The sequence below is a fragment of the Haematobia irritans genome, chromosome 3 (assembly GCF_050003625.1).
Source record: "Haematobia irritans isolate KBUSLIRL chromosome 3, ASM5000362v1, whole genome shotgun sequence".
In the NCBI taxonomy this organism is placed as follows: Eukaryota; Metazoa; Arthropoda; class Insecta; order Diptera; family Muscidae; genus Haematobia; species Haematobia irritans.
Genome location: NC_134399.1, coordinates 109,089,181 through 109,105,225, shown reverse-complemented (window position 1 = coordinate 109,105,225; position 16,045 = coordinate 109,089,181). Strand labels below are relative to the sequence as shown.

General features: G+C 24.5%; 1 protein-coding gene across 10 annotated transcripts in view; it reads right to left on the bottom strand.

The window, feature by feature from the left end:
• LOC142229417 (uncharacterized) overlaps nt 1-16,045 on the bottom strand; it is a 250,695-nt gene that overhangs the window by 149,841 nt on the left and 84,809 nt on the right. The gene's annotated exons all lie outside the window — the stretch shown is intronic.

The following is a 16,045-nucleotide window of genomic DNA, read 5'->3' as shown; positions in this document are numbered from 1 at the left end:
ATTTTGCTCTATGAGATGATTTTATTCCTTTTCTGGGTTTGCCTGCTAGTGCCGCGCCTAGAGAATTCACCCTATAAGCTTTAATTACCATTTAATTTAACCCAAATTAATATAAATTAATTTAAGTTTATTTTACTAAATTTATTCTATATCAATGTCTGATTCACGATTAACTTGTGCACACAAAAAAAAATCTGATTCAATCACGAAATTAATTGATACAATTAAAAAACAAGTAAGGAAAGTCTAAAGTCGGGCGGGGCCGACTATATTATACCCTGCACCACTTTGTACATCTACATTTTCGATACCATATCACATCCGTTAAATGTGTTGGGGGCTATATATAAAGGTTTGTCCCAAATACATACATTAAAATATCACTCGATCTGGACAGAATTTGATAGACCTCTACAAAATCTATAGACTCAAAATTTAAGTCGGCTAATGCACTAGGGTGGAACACAATGTTAGTAAAAAACAAGTAAGGAAAGTCTAAAGTCGGGCGGGGCCGACTATATTATACCCAGCACCACTTTGTAGATCTAAATTTTCGATACCATATCACATCCGTCAAATGTGTTGGGTGCTATATATAAAGGTTTGTCCCAAATACATACATTTAAATATCACTCGATTTGGACAGAATTTGATAGACTTTTACAAAATCTATAGACTCAAAATTTAAGTCGGCTAGTGCACTAAGGTGGAACACAATGTTAGTAAAAAAATATGGGAAACGTTTAAATCTGAAGCAATTTTAAGGGAACTTCGCAAAAGTTTATTTATGATTTATCGCTCGATATATATGTATTAGAAGTTTAGGAAAATAAGAGTCATTTTTACAACTTTTGGACTAAGCAGTGGCGATTTTACAAGGCAAATGTTGGTATTTTGACCATTTTTGTCGAAATCAGAAAAACATATATATGGGAGCTATATCTAAATCTGAACCGATTTCAACCAAATTTGGCACGCATAGCAACAATGCTAATTCTACTCTCTGTGCAAAATTTCAACTAAATCGGAGTTAAAAATTGGCCCTGTGGTCATATGAGTGTAAATCGGGCGAAAGCTATATATGGGAGATATATCCAAATCTGAACCGATTTCAACCAAATTTGGCACGCATAGTTACAATGCTAATTCTACTCCCTGTGCAAAATTTCAACTAAATCGGAGTTAAAAATTGGCCTCTGTGGTCATATGAGTGTAAATCGGGCGAAAGCTATATATGGGAGATATATCTAAATCTGAACCGATTTCAACCAAATTTGGCAAGCATGGCTACAATGCTAATTCTACTCCCTGTGCAAAATTTCAACTAAATCGGTGTTAAAAATTGGCCTCTGTGGTCATATGAGTGTAAATCGGGCGAAATCTATATATGGGAGATATATCCAAATCTTAACCGATTTCAACCAAATTTGGCACGCATAGTTACAATGTTAATTCTACTCCCTATGCAAAATTTCAACTAAATCGGAGCAAAAAATTGGCCTCTGTGGGCAAATGAGTGTAAATCGGGCGAAAGCTATATATGGGAGCTATATCTAAATCTGAACCGATTTGGCTGATATTCTGCAAGTTTTTCGAGACCCATGAAATATTCGGATGTGCGGAATTTGAGGAAGATCGGTTGATATACACGCCAATTATGACCAGATCGGTGAAAAATATATATAGCAGCTATATCGAAATCTGAACCGATTTTTTCCAAAATCAATAGGGACCGTCTTTGAGCCGAAACAGGACCCTATACCAAATTTTAGGACAATCGGACTAAAACTGCGAGCTGTACTTTGCACACAAAAATACATCAACAGATGAACAGACAGACGGACAGACAGACAGACAGACAGACAGACATCGCTAAATCGACTCTGAATTTAATTCTAAGCCGATCCGTATACTAAAAGGTTGGTCTATGATTACTCCTTCTTGGCGTTACATACAAATGCACAAACTTATTATACCCTGTACCACAGTAGTGGTGAAGGGTATAAATATGGGAAACGTTTAAATCTGAAGCAATTTTAAGGAAACTTCGAAAAAGTTTATTTATGATTTATCGCTCGATATATATGTATTATAAGTTTAGGAAAATTAGAGTTATTTTCACAACTTTTCGACTAAGCAGTGGCGATTCTACAAGGAAAATGTTGGTATTTTGACCATTTTTGTCGAAATCAGAAAAACATATATATGGGAGCTATATCTAAATCTGAACCGATTTCAACCAAATTTGACACGCATAGCAACAAAGCTAATTCTACTCCCTGTGCAAAATTTCAACAAAATCGGAGTTAAAAATGTGCCTCTGTGGTCATATGAGTGTAAATCGGGCGAAAGCTATATATGGGAGCTATATCTAAATCTGAACCGATTTCAACCAAATTTGGCACGCATAGCTACAATGCTAATTCTACTCCCTGTGCAAAATTTCAACCAAATTGGGGTAAAACTCTGGCTTCTGGGACAGTATTAGTCCATATCGGGCGAAAGATATATATGGGAGCTATATCTAAATCTGAACCGATTTCAATAAAATTTGGCACACTTGACTATAGTACTAATTGTTCTTCTTGTGCAAAATTTTAAGCAAATTAGGGTAAAGCTCTGGCTTCTGGGGCCATATAAGTCCATATCTGGCGAATTATATATATGGGAGCTATATCTAAATCTGAACCGATTTCTTCCAAAATAAATAGGGATCTATTCTGAGCCAAAACACATACTTGTGCCAAATTTGAAGTCGATTGGACTAAAACTGCGACCTAAACTTTGATTACAAAAATGTGTTCACGGACAGACGGACATGGCTATATCGACTCAGGAGCCCACCCTGAGCATTTTTGCCAAAGACACCATGTGTCTATCTCGTCTCCTTCTGGTTGTTGCAAACATATGCACTAACTTATAATACCCTGTTCCACAGTGTGGAGCAGGGTATAAAAAACCGATCCCCGAACATGCAAAAATTGGTCCACATCGATCCATAATTATATATAGCCCCCATATAAACCGATCTCCATATCGGTTCAAAGCTATATATATAGCCCCCATATGAACCGATCCCCCGATTTGGCTTGCGGAGCCTCTAAGAGAACCAAATTTCATCCGATTCGGCTGAAATTTGGTACTTGGTGTTAGTATATGGTCTCTAACAACAATGCAAAATTGGTCCACATCGGTCCATAATTATATATAGCCCTTATATAAACCGATCCCCATATGTGACCTCCGGAGCCTCTTGGAGGAGCAAATTTCATCCGATCTGGCTAAAATTTGGTACTTGGTGTTAGTATATGGTCTCCAACAAACATGCAAAAATTGGTCCACAACGGTCCATAATTATATATAGCCCCCATATAAACCGATCCCCAGATTTGGTTTGCGGAGCCTCTAAGAAAAGCTAATTTCATCCGATCCGGTTGAAATTTGGTACGAGGTATTAGTATATAGTCCCTAGGTTAGGTTAGGTTAGGTTAGGTGGCAGCCCGATGTATCAAGCTCACTTAGACTATTCAGTCCATTGTGATACCACATTGGTGAACTTCTCTCTTATCACTGAGTGCTGCCCGATTCCATGTTAAGCTCAATGACAAGGGACCTCCTTTTTATAGCCGAGTCCGAACGGCGTTCCACATTGCAGTGAAACCACTTAGAGAAGCTTTGAAACCCTCAGAAATGTCACCAGCATTACTGAGGTGGGATAATCCACCGCTGAAAAACTTTTTGGTGTTCGGTCGAAACAGGAATCGAACCCACGACCTTGTGAATGCAAGGCGGGCATGCTAACCATTGCACCACGGTGGCTCCCTAACAACCATGCCAGATTTGGTCCATATCGGTCCATAATTATATATAGCCCTTATATAAACCGATCCCCAATCACAGAAAAATCACGATTGCCACTCGAGCTAAAACTAATCTACCAACATTTTATTGCCATAGAAAATGTTGTCCAAATTTTATATTTCTAAAGGAAATTTTGTTATTCCTATAGAAAATTTATGAAGCATTTCATAGTTGGAGAGGAATATTCTGCAAAATCTTCCAAAACATTAAGAATTCTACCAAACAGTAAAAATCTGTCATTTTTGGTAGACTCGTGTTCATAATTGTATATAGCCCCACATAAAACGACCCCAAAATTTCTTCTGGCTTTATAATTACCGCACAAAAGTTCATATCGGATCGTAATTATTTCTTCCCTATATATACCGTTCAAGAACTGAATATATACGTATTTAATCGACCTTCCTTTTGTCTACTATATATCCCGCATGAACTAACTTACAATTTAGATGATGATGAAGAAGTTTTAAGATTTCTTGCCATCGGCCGCAACCCAAGTAATTTAATTATGGATGACCGTCTTTAGTAGAAGTTTCTATGCAATCCATGGTGGAGGGTAAATAAGATTCGGCCTGGCCGAACTTACGGCCGTATATACTTGTTTTAATTGAAATGTCTTCAATCAAAGTTGGGCATAAAAAAATAATTGATTAAAAAATTAATTATTCCATTAGCAAATTTCAATTAATTTTTTAATTGATTCAATTAACAAATTTATTGATGTTGATTGCAAAACTCAGTTAATTTTTTAATTATTTTTTAATAACTGACAGTTAATTTTTTCATAACTGACTTACCCCATTTTCATAAAGCTCCGTCAGTGTTCCGTTAACTGACCAACTTTTAAACCATATTATGGTCGAAGCTGTCATCTTGCCTATATATTCCATATGCGAATTAGGAACTTAACTGACGAAAGTTTTTCAGTTAAAGTTAACCGAAGAGAAGATATTTGCAATTTACTTTCTGTTAACTGGCAGTTATAGCCTAACGGAGCTACATGAAAATGGCCGTTAGTGTTTTTAGATTTATTCAAAAAATTGATTGTCTGAAATAAATTAAGTCTTAAGTCTTCCGAGTTTGATAAAAACTCGGAAAAACTATATCAATTATTTTTTTAATTAAAAATTTAAAAATGTTAAATCGTTGACTGAATTAACTTGATGTTTCTATCTTGATTAAAAAGTCAATTGTATCAATTAATTTATTAATTGCAAATATTTTCAACTTCAATCAACTTTTTAATTGGAAATATTTTGATGATATTTTTTGCTGTGTTGTGTTACATTTGTATCACCCTTTTTCGTTAACCAACTTACTAAAATATGTGTCAGAACTTGATTTTTCGCTTAGTTTGTAATCGTCGACATCTTATGCCAAAGTCCTTTTATAGAACTATTGGAAAATAGAGATTCTTTTTTAATTATCACAGTCCATTTATTCTCGACCACAATAATTATTTTCTTTCTTCACCTCCCGCCTCCCTAAATGGTGTAATGTTGTTATTTTCCAAAAGTGTTTTCATAATTCTTTTAAAGTGATTTTTACTCTGCTGTTAATGATTTTTTAAATTGTATTGCTTTTGTTTCTTGGTTTGTTTTTTTTTTTTTTTTGCAACTAATTACTTTTGTGGTTAAGCAATTTTCATTGTTTTTACTTCACAAAGTTTATTGGTCTTTCCTATACAACCTACATATATTTTCCCCGTGGGCCAAAAATTATGTTGACCATAGCAAAAATACGATGTTGTTCATTTTTTGTTTTTTTCCTATTTTGTTTGGTCAAAAACAACTCAAACAACAAAATGTTAATTCTTATCTTTATTGAATCATCTAATTTGTTAGACTTAAACGTCAGGAACACAGACAATTGTGAATTATTGTTATTAAAAAATTCTTTCTAAATTTTGCAGTGTTTAGGAAAAAAACCTGTTTTCTAGATCTACAGATAGCAGAAAAGTGGAACATAAATTCTTACTTCCATTTAAATAAATTTGAACAAAGGTCAAAGTCAGATTAGATAATTAATTGAATTATAACTCTAAAGCAATACTATTGGGCTATAATAGAGAGTTTCATTTAAATTAAGCTATAGTCAATTTAATTTAGTGCACAGAGAAAAAATATACGGAGTAGATAATGGCTACAGTATGTATCAAATTTTCATTACAAACAATATATGATCATCTCGACAAATGTACTACCTCAAACATTAATTTTGAAGAACATTTTTGTCGAAGTTTTTTTTTATTATCATTGTTTTGATTTCACGTTAAAACCATGCGTTGACTAAACCACAAGAGTAGTTTAACCAACATAGCAAATGCATGTTTTTCAAATTTATTTGGGAAAACGGTTTATTTCCACAGAAAATACCGTCCAAACTTCATTTCTGAAAATTCCGTCAACATTTTATTTCTATCAAAAATTGTGTCAAAATTTTGAAAATTTAGTCGAAATTTTATCTTTAAAGAAAATTTCGACATAATTTTATTTCTAAAGAACATTTCGACAAAACATTATTTCCATAGAAAATTTCGACAAAATTTTATTTCTATAGAAAATTTCGAAATTTCATTCCTATAGAAAACTTCGTCGAAATTTTATTTTTATAGATTATTTTGTCAAAATTTTATTGCTATAGAAAATCTTATCAAAATTTTATTTCTATAGAAAATTTTGTCAAATTTTTATTTCTATTGAAAATTTTGTTAAAATTTTATTTCTATAGAAAATTTTGTTAAAATTTTATTTCTATAGAAAATTTTGTCAAATTTTTATTTCTATTGAAAATTTTGTTAAAATTTTAGTTCCATAGAAAATTTTATCAAAATTTTCTTTTCTACGGAAATGTTTATCAAAAGTTTGTTTCTATAGAAACTTTTTTCAAAATTCTATTTCTATAGAAATTTTCGTCGAAATTTCATTTATATAGAAAATTACGTCCAAATTTTATTTTTGTTGACAAATTCGTCGAAATTTTATTTCCATCGAAAATTTTGTCAACATTTTATTTCTATAGAAAATTTTATCAATTTTTTTTCTATGGAAAATTTTGTCAGAATTTTATATCTATGGAAAATTTTCCTAAAATTCTATTTCAACAGAAAATGTCTTCTAAATGTTATTTCTATAGAAAATTTTGTCAAAATTTTATTTCTATAGAAAATTTTATTTCTACAGAAACTTTTGTCAAAATTTTATTTCTACAGAAAATTTTGTCAAAATTTTGTTTCTATAGAAAATTTTGTCAAAATTTTATTTCAATAGAAAATTTCAACTAAATTTTATTTCTATAGAAAATGTTGTCAAAATTTTATTTCTATAAAAAATTTTGTCAAAGTTTCATTTCTATAGAAAGTATTGTCAAAATTTTATTTCTATAGAAAGTATTGTCAAAATATTATCTCTATAGAAAATTTCTTCTAAATTTTTTTTCTATAGAAAATGTTGTCAAATTTTATTTCTATAGAATTTTTATTTCTATAGGCAATTTTGTCAAAATTTTATTTCTATAGAAAATTTTGCAAAATTTTTTTACTATAGAAAATTTTGTCAATATTTTATTTCTATAGAAAATTTTGTCAAAATTTTATTTCAATAAAAAATTTTGTCAAAATTTTATTTCTTAGAAAATTTTGTCAAAAATTTTATTTTTATGGAAAATTTTGCCAAAATTTTATTTCTATAGAAAATTTTGTAAAATTTTTTTCTATAGAAAATTTTGTCAAAATTTTATTTCTATAGAAATTTTTGTCAAAATTTTAATTCTATAGAAAATGTTGTAAAAATTTTATTTCTATAGCAAATTTTGTCAAAATTTTATTTCAATAAAAAATTTCTTCTAAATTTTATTTCTATAGAAAATGTTGTCAAAATTTTATTTCTATAGAAAATTTTGTCACAATTTTATTTCTATAGAAAGTATTGTCTAAATAGTATTTCTATAGAAAATTTTGTCAAAATTTTATTTATAAGAAAATTTTGCCAAAATTTTACTTTTTAGAAAATTATGCCAAACTTTTATTTCTATAGAAAACTGTGTCAGAATTTAATTTCTTTAGAAAATTTTGTCAACATTTTATTTCTATAGAAAGTTGTGTCAAAATTTCATTTCTATAGAAAATTTTGCCAAAATTTTATTTATTAGAAAATTTTGTCAAAATTTTATTTCTATAAAAAATTGTGTCAATATTTTATTTCTTTAGAAAGTATTGTCAAAATTTCATTTCTATAGAAAATTTTGTCAACATTTTATTTATAAGAAAATTTTGCCAAAATTTTATTTATTAGTAAATTTTGCCAAAATTTTATTTCTACAGAAAATGTTGTCAAAATTTTATTTCTATAGAAAATTTTGTCAAAATTTTATTTCAATAGAAAATTTCAACTAAATTTTATTTCTATAGAAAATGTTGTCAAAATTTTATTTCTATAGAAAATTTTGTCAAAGTTTCATTTCTATAGAAAGTATTGTCAAAATTTTATTTCTATAGAAAGTATTGTCAAAATATTATCTCTATAGAAAATTACTTCTAAATTTTATTTCTATAGAAAATGTCAAAATTTTATTTCTATAGAATTTTTATTTCTATAGGCAATTTTGTCAAAATTTTATTTCTATAGAAAAATTTACAAAATTTTATTACTATAGAAAATTTTGTCAATATTTTATTTCTATAGAACATTTTGTCAAAATTTTATTTCAATAAAAAATTTTGTCAAAATTTTATTTCTTAGAAAATTTTGTCAAAAATTTTATTTTTATGGAAAATTTTGCCAAAATTTTATTTCTATAGAAAATTTTGTAAAATTTTTTTCTATAGAAAATTTTGTCAAAATTTTATTTCTATAGAAATTTTTGTCAAAATTTTATTTCTATAGAAAATGTTGTAAAAATTTTATTTCTATAGCAAAATTTTGTCAAAATTTTATTTCAATAGAAAATTTCTTCTAAATTTTATTTCTATAGAAAATGTTGTCAAAATTTCATTTCTATAGAAAATTTTGTCAACATTTTATTTATAAGAAAATTTTGCCAAAATTTTATTTATTAGTAAATTTTGCCAAAATTTTATTTCTACAGAAAATGTTGTCAAAATTTTATTTCTATAGAAAATTTTGTCAAAATTTTATTTCAATAGAAAATTTCAACTAAATTTTATTTCTATAGAAAATGTTGTCAAAATTTTATTTCTATAGAAAATTTTGTCAACGTTTCATTTCTATAGAAAGTATTGTCAAAATTTTATTTCTATAGAAAGTATTGTCAAAATATTATCTCTATAGAAAATTTTGTCAAAATTTTATTTCTATAGGCAATTTTGTCAAAATTTTATTTCTATAGAAAATTTTGTCAAAATTTTATTTCTATAGAAAATTTTGTCAAAATTTTATTTCTATAGGCAATTTTGTCAAAATTTTATTTCTATAGAAAATTTTGTCAAAATTTTATTACTATAGAAAATTTTGTCAATATTTTATTTCTATAGAAAATTTTGTCAAAATTTTATTTCAATAGAAAATTTCAACTAAATTTTATTTCTATAGAAAATGTTGTCAAAGTTTTATTTCTATAGAAAATTTTGTCAAAATTTTATTTCAATAGAAAATTTCAACTAAATTTTATTTCTATAGAAAATGTTGTCAAAATTTTATTTCTATAGAAATTTTTGTCAAAATTTTATTTCTATAGAAAATGTTGTAAAAATTTTATTTCTATAGAAAATTTTGTAAAAATTTTATTTCTATAGAAAATTTTGTCAAAATTTTATTTCAATAGAAAATTTCTTCTAAATTTTATTTCTATAGAAAATGTTGTCAAAATTTTATTTCTATAGAAAATTTTGTCACAATTTTATTTCTATAGGAAGTATTGTCTAAATAGTATTTCTATAGAAAATTTTGTCAACATTTTATTTATAAAAAAATTTTTTTATTTTAATAGAAAATTTTGTCAAAATTTTATTCCTATGGAAAATTTTGTCAAAATTTTATTTCTATAGAAAATTTTGTCAAAATTTAATTTCAATAGAAAATTTTGCCAACATTTTATTTCTATAGCAAATTTTGTCAAAATTTTATTTCTATGGAAAATTTTGTCAAAATTTTATTTCTTTAGAAAATTTTGTCAAAATTTTATTTCTATAGAAAGTTTTGTCAAAATTTTATTTCCATCGAAACTTTTTCAAAATTTTATGTCTATAGAAAATTTATTCTAAGTTTTATTTCCATAGAAAATTTCGTCAACATTTTATTTTCATATAAAATTTCCATAGAAAATTTTGTCAAAATTTTATTTCTATAGAATATTTTGTCAAAATTGTATATCTATAAAAATTCTTTGTCAAAATTTATTTCAATGAAAATTTCGTCGAAATTTTATTTATATGAAATAAAAAAATTGCGTAGAAATTTAATTGCTATAGGACACAACATCAAAATTTTACAGTCAAAGCTAAGCAACTGTCGAAATTTGTTGCGAGTTTCACTTAAATACTAATATACATAAAATTTCTTAAACCATTAAATATATATAGAAAATATTAATCTTAAATAAACTCATCATATGTATCTCCTTTCTTAAATTTCCACCACCAATAAGGATAAAAATAGACTAAACAAAATTATGCAAAACTTTCACGAATTTGGCGACATATGTCCACAAACCTACTTTTTCCCATTGATCACATATAAGTGGTCAGACACAAAATGAAAATTTACACTATATTCTCTAGGCCGATCTACAATAGAAGAAAATAATTCCTGCAATAAGTTTGTCTATCGGCCAAAAACCTGTAACCACACAGATATCAATATCCAAGGCAGAAACTTCACAAGATGCGAAAAAACTTTTTTCTTTTTGAATTTCTTTTTTAAATCCACAGACATTTGAAGCATCTAAGGAAACCGCGCATACTAAAAATAAGGTGTCTTGATGTGAGGACAGACCAATGCAATGACCAGGACGGACTTTATGGAGCATGTGTATGGATGAGAAAATTGTATGTAGGTCCATCCACTGAAAGATATGCGGACGTATTTTATTTTCACCACAGACTTTCAAGGCAAATCAACAATAACGCATTTACGACATTTGAAGGCCACTTGAGAACTCGTCGCTGTGTGCAAAACGAAGAAAAGGTGCTGTTATTTATGCACCATGGTCAAAAAGAGCAATGCAACTTTAGCCACCGGCAACGAGAGAATATTAAAGATGCCACCATCAAGAAGATCAAGAATAGGGAAAATGTACAGGTTTGCCGGATTTTCTGTTTGATTTAATATACATTCCGATGACGGTCCATGACTTCAATCTCATAAAATAAATAATAATAATTTCATAAAATAAAAGTTTCTATAGAGATAAAATTTTGAAAAATTTTTCTATAAAAATAAAATTTTAACAAAATTTTCTATAGAAATAAAATTTTGACAAAATTTTCTATAGAAATAGAAGTTTAACAAAACTTGCTATAGAAACAAAATTTTCTCAGAAATAAAATTTTGACAAAATTTTCTATAGAAATAAATTTTTGGCAAAATTCTCTATAGAAATAAAATTTTGACTAAATTTTCTATAGAAATAAAATTTTGACACAATTTTCTATAGAAATAAAATTTTGACAAAGTTTTCTACAGAAATAAAATTTTGACAAAATTTTTTATACAAATAAAATTTTGACAAAATCTTTTATAGAAATAAAATTTTGACGAAATTTTCTATAGAAATAAAATTTTGACAAAGTTTTCTTCAGAAATAAAATTTTGGCAAAATTTTCTTATAAATAAAATTTTCACACAATTTTCTATGAAACAAAATTTTGACAAATTTTTCTATAAAAATAAAATTTTCTATAGAAATTAAACTTTGGGACAATTTTCTATAGAAATAACATTTTTGGCAAAATCTCCACGAAATAAAATTTAGACAAATTTTTCTATAAAAATAAAATTTTGACAAAGCTTTCTATAGAAATAAAATTTCGACAAAATTTGTAAAGAAATCAAATGTTGACACAATTTTCTATAGAAATAAAATTTTGACTAAATTTTCTATAGAAGTAAAATTTTGACAAAATTTTTTATAGACATAAAATTTTGACAAAATTTTCTATAGAAATAAAATTTTGACAAAATTTTCTATAGAAATAAAATTTTGACAAAATTTTCTATAGAAATAAAATGTTGAGAAAAATTTTTATAAAAATAAAATTTTGACAAAATTTTCAATACAAATAAAATTTTGACAAAATTTTCTATAGAAATAAAATGTAGACAAAATTTTCTATGGAAATAAAATTTTGACAACATTTTTTATAGAAACAAAATTTTGACAAAATTTTCTATAGAAATAAAATTTTGACAAAATTTTCTATAGAAATAAAATTTCGACAAAATTTTGTATAGAAATAAAATTTCGACAAAAGTTTCCATCGAAATAAAATTTTGACAAAATTTTGCAATAGAAATAAAATTTTGCAATAGAAATAAAATTTTGACAATATTTTGCAATAGAAATACAATTTTGACAAAATTTTCTATAGAAATAAAATTTTGACAAAATATAATTTTGACACAATTTTCTATAGAAATAAAATTTCGACAAAATTTTCTATAGAAATAAAATTTTGACAAAATTTTCAATAGAAATAAAATTTTGACAAAATTTTCTATAGAAATAAAGTTTTGACAAAATTTTCTATAGAAATAAAATTTTGACAAAATTTTCTATAGAAATAAAATTTTGACAAAATTTTCTATAGAAATAAAATTTTGACAAAATTTTCTATAGAAATAAAATTTTGACAAAATTTTCTATAGAAATAAAATTTCGACAAAATTTTGCAATAGAAATAAAATGCTGACAAAATTTTCTATAGAAATAAAATTTTGACAAAATTTTGCAATACAAATACAATTTTGACAAAATTTTCTATAGAAATAAAATTTTGACAAAATACAATTTTGACACAATTTTCTATAGAAATAAAATTTTGACAAAATATAATTTTGACAGAATTTTCTATACAAAAAAAAAATTCGACAAAATTTTCTATAGAAATAAAATTTTGGTCAAATTTTCTATAGGAATAAAATTTTGACAAAATTTTCTATAGAAGTAAAATTTTGACAAAATTTTCTATAGAAATAAAATTTTAGCAAAATTTTCTATAGAAATAAAATTTTGACAAAATTTTCTATAGAAATAAAATTTTTACAAAATTTTCTATAGAAATAAAATGTTGACAAAATTTTCTATAAAAATAAAATGTTGACAAAATTTTCTATAAAAATACAATTTTGACAAATTTTTCTATAGAAATAACATTTTGACAAAATTTTCTATAGAAATAAAATTTTGACAAAATTTTCTATAGAAATAAGATTTTAACAAATTTTTCTATACAAATAAAAAAAAAAAAAATTTTCCATAGAAATAAAATTTTGACATAATTTTCTATAGAAATAAAATTTTGACAAAATTTTCTATAGAAATAAGATTTTGACAAATTTTTCTATAAAAATACAATTTTGACAAAATTTTCTATAGAAATAAAATTTTGACAAAATTTTCTATAGAAATAAAATTTTGGCAAAATTTTCTATAGAAATAAACTTTTTACAAAATTTTCTATAGAAATAAAATGTTGACAAAATTTTCTAAAAAATACAATTTTGACAAATTTTTCTATAGAAATAAAATGTTGACAAAATTTTCTAAAAAATACAATTTTGACAAATTTTTCTATAGAAATAAAATTTTGACAAAATTTTCTATAGAAATAAAATTTTGACAAAATTTTCTATAGAAATAAGATTTTGACAAATTTTTCTATACAAATAAAATTTTGACAAAATTTTCTTTAAAAAAAAAAATTGACAAAATTTTCTATAGAAATAAAATTGTGACAAAATTTTCTATAGAAATAAAATGTTGACAAAATTTTCTATAGAAATAAAATGTTGACAAAATTTTCTATAGAAATAAAATTTTGACAACATTTTCTATAGAAATAAATTTTGACAAAATTTTCTATAGAAAAAAATTAGGACAATTTGTCTCTAGAAATAAAATTTTGACAAAATTTTCTATAGAAATAAAAAATTTTCTATAGAAATAAGATTTTGACAAATTTTTCAATACAAATAAAATTTTGACAAAATTTTCATAGAAATAAAATTTTGACAAAATTTTCTGTAGAAATAAAATGTTGACAAAATTTTCTATAGAAATAAAATGTTGACAAAATTTTCTACAAAAATACAATTTTGACAAATTTTTCTATAGAAATAAAATTTTGACAAAATTTTCTATAGAAAAAAAAATTTGACAAAATTTTCTATAGAAATAAAATTTTGACAAAATTTTCCATAGAAATAAAATTTTGACATAATTTTCTATAGAAATAAAATTTTGACAAAATTTTCTATAGAAATAAAATTTTTACAAAATTTTCTATAAAAATACAATTTTGACAAATTTTTCTATAGAAATAACATTTTTACAAAATTTTCTATAGAAATAAAATTTTGACAAAATTTTCTATAGAAATAAGATTTTGACAATTTTTTCTATAGAAATAAAATGTTGACAAAATTTTCTATAGAAATAAAATTTTGACAATTTGTCTCTAGAAATAAAATTTTGACAAAATTTTCTATAGAAATAAAAAATTTTCTATAGAAATAAGATTTTGACAAATTTTTCAATACAAATAAAATTTTGACAAAATTTTTCATAGAAATAAAATTTTGACAAAATTTTCTATAGAAATAAAATGTTGACAAAATTTTTTACAAAAATACAATTTTGACAAATTTTTCTATAGAAATAAAATTTTGACAAAATTTTCTATAGAAAAAAAAATATGACAAAATTTTCTATAGAAATAAAATTTTGACTAAATTTTCCATAGAAATAAAATTTTGACATAATTTTCTATAGAAATAAAATTTTGACAAAATTTTCTATAGAAATAAAATTTTTACAAAATTTTCTATAGAAATAAAATGTTGACAAAATTTTCTATAGAAATAAAATGTTGACAAAATTTTCTATAAAAATACAATTTTGACAAATTTTTCTATAGAAATAACATTTTTACAAAATTTTCTATAGAAATAAAATTTTGACAAAATTTTCTATAGAAAAAAAAATTTGACAAAATTTTCTATAGAAATAAAATTTTGACAAAATTTTCCATAGAAATAAAATTTTGACATAATTTTCTATAGAAATAAAATTTTGACAAAATTTTCTATAGAAATAAAATTTTTACAAAATTTTCTATAGAAATAAAATGTTGACAAAATTTTCTATAGAAATAAAATGTTGACAAAATTTTCTATAAAAATACAATTTTGACAAATTTTTCTATAGAAATAACATTTTTACAAAATTTTCTATAGAAATAAAATTTTGACAAAATTTTCTATAGAAATAAGATTTTGACAATTTTTTCTATACAAATAAAATTTTGACAAAATTTTCCATAGAAATAAAATTTTGACATAATTTTCTATAGAAATAAAATTTTGACAAAATTTTCTATAGAAATAAAATTTTTACAAAATTTTCTATAGAAATAAAATGTTGACAAAATTTTCTATAGAAATAAAATGTTGACAAAATATTCTATAAAAATACAATTTTGACAAATTTTTCTATAGAAATAAAATTTTGCCAAAATTTTCTATAGAAATAAAAAATTGACAAAATTTTCTATAGAAATAAAATTGTGACAACATATTCTATAGAAATAAAATTTTGACAAAATTTTCTATAGAAATAAGATTTTGACAAATTTTTGTCTAAAAATACAATTTTGACAAAATTTTTTATAGAAATAAAATTTTGACAAAATTTTCTATAGAAATAACATTTTGTCAAAATTTTCTATAGAAATAAAATTTTTACAAAATTTTCTATAGAAATAAAATGTTGACACAATTTTCCATAGAAATAAAATTCGGCGGAAATTTTCTATAACCCTAAACTAGAGTAAAATGGTATGGCAACTTTGATTATCGTGTCTGAGAAAACAATGAATGCACCAAACCTGATAACTGGCAAAAATAATAAAATCTGAGCGTTTCAGCCAATTCCACAGTTTTTGCGAGAAAAAAAAAGAAGAAAAACTTTGCCAATGGAAAAAACCAAAATCCCTGGAATTTCTACCTTT